We start from the raw sequence: 9,803 nt of genomic DNA on the forward strand, positions 1-9,803 counted from the left end.
CCCAGGGTCAGCAAATAGAATGAACACCAACACCAGAGGCCCCAAGATTAAACCCTGTGGAACACCATATGATAGGGCAGAGCAAGAGTCAGAACAGCCAAGGCTGAAACAAAACTTTCTGTCTGTCAAATACTGATAAATACACTGATAAATAAATACTAATTACATATGATGGGGGAAAATGAAGCTTCATGAACCACTCCACAACGATATCAATTATGCCCACCTGCTGCTGCAAACAACTATGATCCTTACACAATTCAAACATCTCTCAATAAAACTAAAAATGCTTGACTTAATGAGCGTTAACATTTTTGGGCGTATTCAGACCTGCACTGTTTGGTCCGCTTTAAACGGACCAGAGTTCGTTTCCCACGCTGGTCCGGACCTTTTGTGTAGGTCTGAATACACACAAACGAATCCTGGTACGGACCAAACAAGCGGACCGAGACCCACTTTTTGAGGTGGTCTCGGTCCTCTTCCAAACGCACTCGGTGCGGTTTGCTTCGCAGTCTTTAGTACAAACCACGGCTGATTCGCTCCAACTGCAGGATATATGCGCCTTTTGGGGCTTAACAAGCCACCGTAGCCAGGCATCGTGTGGAGGAAATATTGTGCTAAATGCATTCATAATCATGCACATTCTGTTTAGCCACGCTGCTGTCATAATGTTGTGGTGGGGGCGGGGCACGTGAAGCGCAACAGCTCCTCCGGTTATTGCACGCAATCGACGACTCCGTTCCAAAATCAGAAACAGCGTCGCGGAACCTCCGTTGAATGAGCTGCCATTGACGCTCGCAAATATCGTGCATCTAATAATGCCGCAAATATGCAGAGCAATAATGCAGCACGTCGGAATGTCATGTTGTCCTCTATTTCCTAGTTTCATTATGTTCAGGCCTCGCCATTTTCGTCCAATGGGAGCACAGATCGTGACGCGGGTCGATGTGATTGCGCAATATAGTCCACTTGCGAAAAGCACAGTGTGAATATGAACCGCACCAAACGGAAAAAAAAGAAAGTCCGCTTTTGATCCAGACCAAACAAGCGGACGAAATGACTTTTCTGGTCTGAATACTTTGCCTAAGATTTGCCTCTGACTTGGCAAGAGATATGCTATTGCCTACTGTATTTGTCAGCAGTCAATTGCAGACCAAAATTGGACAAACAACCATTTTACTCACACAATTACACTGAGCAACAATTTTGAGGTTTCATCTCATAGCTTTACATACACTGTCAGAAAAGTCAATTTGGGCGTATGCTGTATGGTCTGATTTGCAGTTCCCATCACCATCATGTGAATTTCCCGTTGAAATGAAGCTACCTCAATACAATCAGTGAATGAGTAACTCTATATCTTCATCACATCCAAGCAAGCATATCCTGAAGATATTGCATTTCATTGTAATGTCAATATCATAATGCTTACAGTCCATACAAATGATTTCACTTTACTTGCAATGTGCCAAACTGAAACCACAAATTATCCGGTCATAGACAACTGAAGCATGATGACAGACTCTCAGGCCCTTTCAATGTCGCATGTCACTGAATACACACATCATAAATGTACTGTGACCTGAATTTCAGCCAGCGTTCGTTCGCAGCATGTTCCCGTAATGCAGATCATCAACAATCTTTGTGGAGGTTAGCATGACTGCAGTAGAAAACGTCGACATGTGCCGTTTGATGTTGGTTATAAGGAAAACAGCCCACGTCAGTCTGTCAAAAGAAAAAAAGTCCTACTCTCAAGTTTGTATTCGCTGCAATCATTTATTTTGTAGAGAGGATATAGGTGAGGTTATCGATAGAAAAAAAAAAAAAAAAATCACAAATAGGGATGTTCATCTCCAAATAAACAATTTGGTATATATCTCAATATATGGCTAGCGATACAATTCAAGGACTGTAGATTTTGCTTCAATTCACTGCACTCACATCTTACCCATTTTTGATTTCAATCCTTTTTCATGACACCCTTAATCACAAGGCAGGAGCTCCAAACTTTTCCAGTGCTTTTGACTTTTTTCCTCAACAAAAACATTTTTGAATTGTGTTCTTATCTTATCACGGGGCAGTTTCATATTGTTTGTCCAGCCTCATAATTAACACATTTTGAGTTATAGTGATTTAATATTAGGCTAATTGGTCTCTTTTAATAAGGAAAATGATACATAAATTGAGAAGATACCCATTCAACAAATATGATTTCACTTTAACAACGCATGAATCGTTTTGGCCTGACTGTATGTGCGTGTATGATAATGAGAGTGCATACATGTTCGCAAATTATTTGTGTGGACAGTAGGGAGTGTGCAAATAAGGGCAGACTCCAACTTGAAGGTTCTTTCTAATGCCCAACTTGCAACTTAGGAATGAAGTGGAGATTGTGGTGTGTGGGACATTGAGCAAAACTTTGACAGCATCCCACTCACCTTGCTGTAGCGTGATTTTCCTCTCTTGACACAGCAAACACCAGAATGAAAGGAAACTGGGCACACTGAAACATGTGCAGCAACACCTAGCCTATGAATGATGATGGAAATGAAGTTCTTTATCTTGTATGAGCATCCTGTTCAAGTGTCTGTGTAGACAGTTGGATGATGAATATATTGAATATGGGAAATGATGAATTTAGATCTTAACTGTAAATAAACATATGCAAAATGTACATGTTTAAAAATAGAACATTCCTCTCTTGAGTTCTGACTGTGAGGGGTGTCGTTTGAGGTTTGACGCCAATAGGATGGCTGTAACTATGACAATATACAGTACTTCAGAGAATAAAACAATACATGTGGTGTATGTGGTGTATTAAAAAAAAAAAAAAAAAGATTCAAATGTTTAAAAGAAAAAACGGTAAGTTGCATTGTGTGATTAAAGTCTGAAGTGCTAAAATGTGGGGGGAAATGTGTTCGATGAATGACGAATACATACAAAAAAAATAATAATCCAGAGTTGTGAAGATCAAAACATTTTTGTACATATGGATTTTTTTGTAAATTTTTATTTGAATCTAATGCAACACAAACTACCAAAATTCATTTAATAAAGTACACTGTGGTCATTTTCTGGCTTCTATAGATTCTATTCTGCATTCCCATTTCAAACTGAAATTTGCTTTTCTTAAATATATCGCAATTATGTTACTATTCCTATCGTTGAAATAACTTGCCTTATACAGTTTAAGTGAATATGGCAACATGTTATTTACTTAATCGTGAATGAAGCCATTATTGAGGTGTGATAAAAACAATCCATAAAGAGGTCAATGCAAATATCAGCAAAAGCTGTACAATAGTACAATAATGTAGCTCTCTTACAGATTGTGTGGTATGTGGCACATGAGGTATCTATAACCAAGTCCTCCATTTAAATAAAAAAGGAAATAGAAAAGAAAAATTAGACAAGAAATCACTAGGTAACAGTCAGTGGTAAAAAAAATAGGAGATAACTGCTGCAGCTATGATGCTAAAGACAAATTGGAAAATAGAGCTTTATTTACTCCACTGCAGATTGGATGCATACTGTATATTTACATATGCTTTCATTTCATTTTTGAACATCAAGCTTGCATGCATTAGATTACACATACATACATCCATTTTCTTAACTGCTTATTCCTCGCAAGGGTGCTGGAGCCTATCCAAGCCTACTGCCTACTTCGGGCAATAGGCGGGGTACACCCTGAATTGGTTGCCAGGCAATCGCAGGGCACACAGAGAGGAACAACCATCCACACTCACAAGCACACCTAGGGACAATTCAGAGCGCCCTATTAACCTGCCATGCATGTCTTTGGAATGTGGGAGGAGACTGGGGCAGGCACGGGGAGAACAAGCAATCTCCACCCAGGAAGGCTGAAGTCTGGACTCAATCTTGCATCCTCAGTACTGGGAGGCGGACGTACTAACCACTTACCACTGTGGATTACACAATTCTGAATTTTATTATGAGCCGTTATAAGAAAGGTTCACATCACATCGACTGGATGTACTGGTTTCTGTGGATCTCACTCTGCCTCATCGATCCTTCCCTCCTTCCTCTTTTTAGTTTTTCCTCTGGTCTCTTGAGATCTCTTTAATTTGTTGGAATTTAGAGGCTTCTGGGGTTGGCGTAAGACTTTGATTTTGTAACCATGGGGAAGGCAGGAAGTGTTTGGTTGGTGCTGGATTTCACTTTGATTTATCTTTCTTTTCTTTTTATCTTTTCTGACCTTTTCTATGGTCTCCTGACAGTTTGAACCTCACGACTCTGGCAAGACTGGGAAGTATCTGGTTAAGGTGAAGGGTAATGGGATTTTTTATGAGGTTTTAGGTGAATTAATGAGTATAAATTTACACGTATTTGCACGCACACGTACGCACACACACACGCGCACAAACGCACACATACACATAAAAAAAAAAGAGAGAGCAATGATGTTAAGACGTTGGATCGGTAAAACTACCGAATGAACAATTCTGAGCTCTCAAAAAAAAAAAAGAAAAAAAAAAAGAAAGGTTCACATCAAAAATGTTTAGATAAGTCATTGATATACCGTAATTGCTGGACTATAAGGCGCACCTGATTATAAACCGGACTATAAGGCGCACCTGATTATAAGCCACACCCACTACATTTCTAAAGGAAAAAGCATTTTGTCCATACATAAGCCGCACGTGCCCACATTGAAAATGAGATATTTACAAAGAAAGACGGTACTATGTAAGTGAGGACCAGTGACCACTTTCATTATTGTAAGCAGAAGCTCTTGCTTACTTTCCACTCGCAGAATGCAGGCAAGTCATTCTTCCCCGTCATGTACAATCACAGTGTCACGGCAAAATTAAATCACCATGTAGCAACAAACTAGAAAGCACTACCAAAACCAATACAACTAGACCACTAACTAGCAGAATAATTATCACAGAACTTGCATTTTAAACACCCTTTCAATCGCCAGTGCCACAAAGCATGCTGGGAGCGCCTCCAAGCTCCCAGCGACGCTACACATGGTAGCATCCCATTAGAAGTATGCTAAAACATACGCTAGCACATACTAGCGCTAGTTTTTCAAAAGGCAGAGAGCAATAACAATGTACTCACGTTGCTTTTGATCAGTCACAAATCCCTCAAAGTCCTCGTCTTCTGTATCCAAAACAAACTGGGCAACTCCATCAAACACATCAGGCTCCGTCTCTGTCAGTCAGTCTCGTTGACGTGCGCTCCTCGTTAGCTCACCGTCCCCTCTCTCTCCCTCCCCACGCTCGCTGATCGCGTCTTCTTTGCATATTAGTGTCAATCAAACAATTAACTTTAAGTGGCTCGTTAAGCTCTAAATCTAAAACAAGCAAAAAGAGAAAAAAAACAAAAGGTGGACACATGCTCACTGAACATGCATGCTTTAACTTAAGGCAGAAGTTCCCCACTTCTTTTCATGTATCCTTCCGCCGATGGCCTCATTCACAGTACAAAATAGATCCCCAAAGATATCAATGTGAAAATAAATCAATTTGTCGATTGGAAATCCTCCCACAAAGAAAGAGAAAAATAATAAAATAATCAAATATTCTCTCGCTTCCAGTGTTAATTTAATTAATTTTATGACTACAAATGCTTGTTACGGTTATGAAAAATTCATATATTAGCCGCATCATTGTATAAGCCGCAGGGTTGAAAGCGTGAGAAAAAGGTCGCGGCTTGTAGTCCGGCAATGACGGTATTTAATTAATTAATTAATTTTAATGTAAACATATATAAACCACTTTTGGCGTTTCCCACTGTTTTAGGAACAGCAGCCTCATCAATGCCTTGTGATGAGATAGTGTTTTAAAAGGGAGACAAATTGTTGAAAGTAAAAAATAAAATAAAAATAAAAAAATCACCTGACTGCAAAACCAAATCTTTTTTCATTATAATTTATTTTTTTTAAGGGACAGCAACATAAAAAAATAAATAAATAAATAAATAAAAACTTTTGGGAGCTTTTCGCCGTGTTTAAATGCTAATTCCTCACCAAACACATGATGGAAGTGGTGTTTTTCTCCATTCTCCCCTTTCTGAGAAATCTGCTCTCCAAGCACCAGCCCTTCCCAACCTGAGAAAACGACCTGTTGTCACTCTTTGACGTCATAACGTGCGGATCCGCACCGCCTCTGCGGACTAAACGCATGCCCACTTTTTCTGAGACTTCCATGGGATAGTGACAAAAGTAGCATTTATCAGTAAACATTCTGTCCAAATGAATTCAAAGCAATCAATTATTCTTCACATTTGCAATGCCAAAATGCAATATGACAATTGGCTGTCTTAAAATCCCAGAAAGGTTCTGGCTGACACGTGTAAACTACAAGTAAAACTTTTGTGCAGTTGAACCCAGCTGAATGAATAGAATAGTGCTCGGTTGCTGTGTAAGCAGCAAGTACCTGGTTCGAGACCAGCTTGTGTTTATTTGTTTTTTTCCCTTATTCTTTCCTCTCTCTTCTTCCCTCTACTCCCCTCTTCCTCCACGATTTCTTGCGGCAAGGAGCCGTTTTGTTTCAAATGTTTATTGAAGAATTGGCTTGCGTCAAGTTGCGTAGCCATTCAGAGAATGCTCAAACACAGATCTCCAACAGCAGACTGCAGTCGTCTCACCGGGGGCACGGCAATCACACGGGGAGAGGCGGGGTTTTACTGAATCGGGCATTTTACTTCCGCGATAGAAAACTAAACAGCAAAACACCTAATATTTCATTCAAAAAAATTACATTGCCATGGTGTCAAAGGTCAGATTTAATCATCATATACCGATAGTTAACTGTTGGAAGGCTTGGTGTAATATAAAGTGACAATGTGTAGGATTTAGTGCCATCTAATGGTGAACTAATAGAATGCAACAATTTTGAAGCAAACACACTAAGGTGCCTTCTAAGAGACCACACTTCGCAAGCCTACCAATTACTATTTAGCTAGCGTGAGCGGTGAACAAGAATTCTCTGTAGCAGCTAACAAGAGCAGCAGAACCTAGCAAAAGCTAGCAAGAGCAAAACAGAAAGTGAAAAGTGGTGGGGGCCTGAATAAACAACACTCAGCGATGCAGCCTCCAGCTGTGGACAGTAGGGTGTTCCATATCATACCTTCTAGATATTACCGGTGTATTTTTTTGTGTGATAAGAATTTGAAATATCGCGAAATTGACGTGGTGACATAATCCATAACATCATACGTCATGTTGTCCATTTGGACGTACACGCGTCGTTTGCTGCGGCATATAAACAACGCCGGAGCATTGTGAGCAAAAGTTCATTGCTGGAGCACTCTTGATCAGACGCACTCCTTATGAAAAATAAAAAAGCAGACAGTGGTTGGATAATACTGAAGCGGTCTCATATTTTTTGGCCAAGATAAACAATCCACGGTGGTTATTTTACCGTGACTGGTAAGTCACTGCCTAGTTGACGTGACTTTGTGATGCGAACCGGCCTCTAAGCTAATGTGCTCTTGACGAGAAGGCGTGCACGTTGCTCTCGCGCAGCGCCCTAAAAGTGCACATTTGTGTTATTCATACTTGCTAGTAATGTCTACAAGGAATCACGGCATGTTCTCGCTCCTCTGATTTCCTCTGCCTAAACAATTGCGGAGGGAAAAACTTTTCAGCGATGTCTGGGATGTACAAAGCATGACGCCACCACAAGCTGGCTGCCACCGCATCATTCGTGATTTATTTATTTATTTTTGCCTCTACAACAGGAGGGCTAAACCACACAGGAGAAAAATAATGGACTTTCTTGACTCATGAAATTTGCCACTGACTTCTGAAGGTTTGTGTGTTTGTGTTTTCTTTGAATCTGCTAAGTAAATGTGCTTCAAGTGCTTGAAGCAGTTACTGTATGGTACAGTTAGACCTTGCAGGGTAAAAAGTACCTGGCCTGTTTTTTTTTTACTTCCATTTCATTCCATTGCGGTTGCTATATTTGCACTTTGTTTACATTTCAATTGTGGAAAAAAAAGTGGTTTATATATAGTGCTGTAATAAAAGTGATAAGCATCAATCACAAATTTATTATGCAATATTTATTACCAATATTGTCCAAAATATCATCACCACAAATTTCTTTGAAATATTGTGATATTATTTTTAGGCCATATCACCCACCCTTAGTGGACAGTAAGTGGCGGTCAACCCAATGGGAGCAGAAAATTGCGGTCATAATAAGCTATTAATGCATGCCCATGCCCTTCAATAAAATCATTGAAATAATTATGCAATACCTTAGTTCTACTGCTTTGGTCTTAAATTCCTGTGTAATTGTCCTGTTTTCCTTGTGGATGGTTGGCACGCACGAGCCATCGCGATAAAAGGGTGTCTCGCGAGAGGAAGCTCGGCTTTGTAAACCGGAAGGCCGACAGGTTTCACACACACGCAATGAGAAATAAAGTTGTGTTCGATCTGAGAGGTTTCTAAAACGTGAGCCTTTTGAATGGCAAAAAGGCTGACAGTCTAGCTGCATGCCTGACAACACGCATGAGCATAATTAGCATACTTGGCTAGCAGCAGTGGCTTTGCGTCCCGGAGATGGAGGGCTGGCAAACGCCAGATTTCATGCCTGAGGAGGCTCCAGCGTTATCGGCCGTGCTCCGCTGTCCTCCAGCCCGCTCCAGGAATGCTCCAGGAAAATATAATTTCAAGTGGTCGTGCTACTGGCGTAATCATCACCAAAACGGGGAAGAATTTCGTTCCTCGCTTTCAAGAAAGGACGTACGAGAAACATCAGTGGCTAGTTGCAGTTACAGGTGAGCAAAATTTATTGGTGGTTGAAACCTCTTGCGGCTCTTCTGCGATGTCATTTTTTTCCCTTCTCCCGGTTGAGCCCACATCATGGGCACGAGCCAGTTTCGAAAACTGTAAATTCCAACGAATTGGCAAATTGTGATTCTGTCATTTTACTCACCACGGAGCTGGTTACATTACAGTGTGTTGCGTATCAACCTGCGTCAGTCCTGAATATTTCCGCTTTAATTTTATACCTAGTGGTATAAAATAATATTTAATATTGAAATTAATAATAAAAATACCCCCAAACTGGCGGCACGGTGGACGAGTGGGTAGCATGTCCGCCTCCCAGTTCTGAGGACTCCGGTTCGAGTCCAGGCTCCGGCCTTCCTGGGTGGAGTTTGCATGTTCCCCCCGTGCCCGCGTGGGTCTTCTCCGGGCACTCCGGTCTCCTCCCACATTCCAAAGACATGCATGGCAGGTTAATTGGGCGCTCCAAATTGTCCCAAGGTGTGCTTGTGAGTGTGGATGGTTGTTTTTCTTTGTGTGCCCTGCGATTGGCTGGCAACCAGTCCAGGGTGTCCCCCGCCTACTGCCCAGAGCCAGCTGAGATAGGCGCCAGCACCCCCCGCGACCCTTGTGAGGAATAAGCGGTCAAGAAAATGGATGGATGGATGGATGGAAATACCCCCAAACTTTTCAGCTTGCATAAGTAACACTTCAGCATGCTAGGGGGTGTAACCAAAACCGATTTGAACCAGAAATCCGGTTTTGAGTTTGATGGGAGTGTGTCAGCACATGGACTAATGAATCGGTCTAAAAATAGCTTGAACCGGCCAATGGCCAGGTCAAGACATGATTAATCGGTTTTATGATACTGATATATGGAATCAGACTGTCAACCAAAACAGCCCAGTTGCAATCGATTCAATGCCATGAGAATGAAATGTCCTGAATGAGAATATGAGACTATTATGCATTAGCGAGCTGTTGAAACTGCATTTCCTTGACTCTAAGTCACGCGAGACTTCGCCCAGGAGACTGAGACTGAGAGTTTGTTTGT

The sequence above is a fragment of the Festucalex cinctus genome, chromosome 1 (assembly GCF_051991245.1).
Source record: "Festucalex cinctus isolate MCC-2025b chromosome 1, RoL_Fcin_1.0, whole genome shotgun sequence".
NCBI lineage: Eukaryota > Metazoa > Chordata > Actinopteri > Syngnathiformes > Syngnathidae > Festucalex > Festucalex cinctus.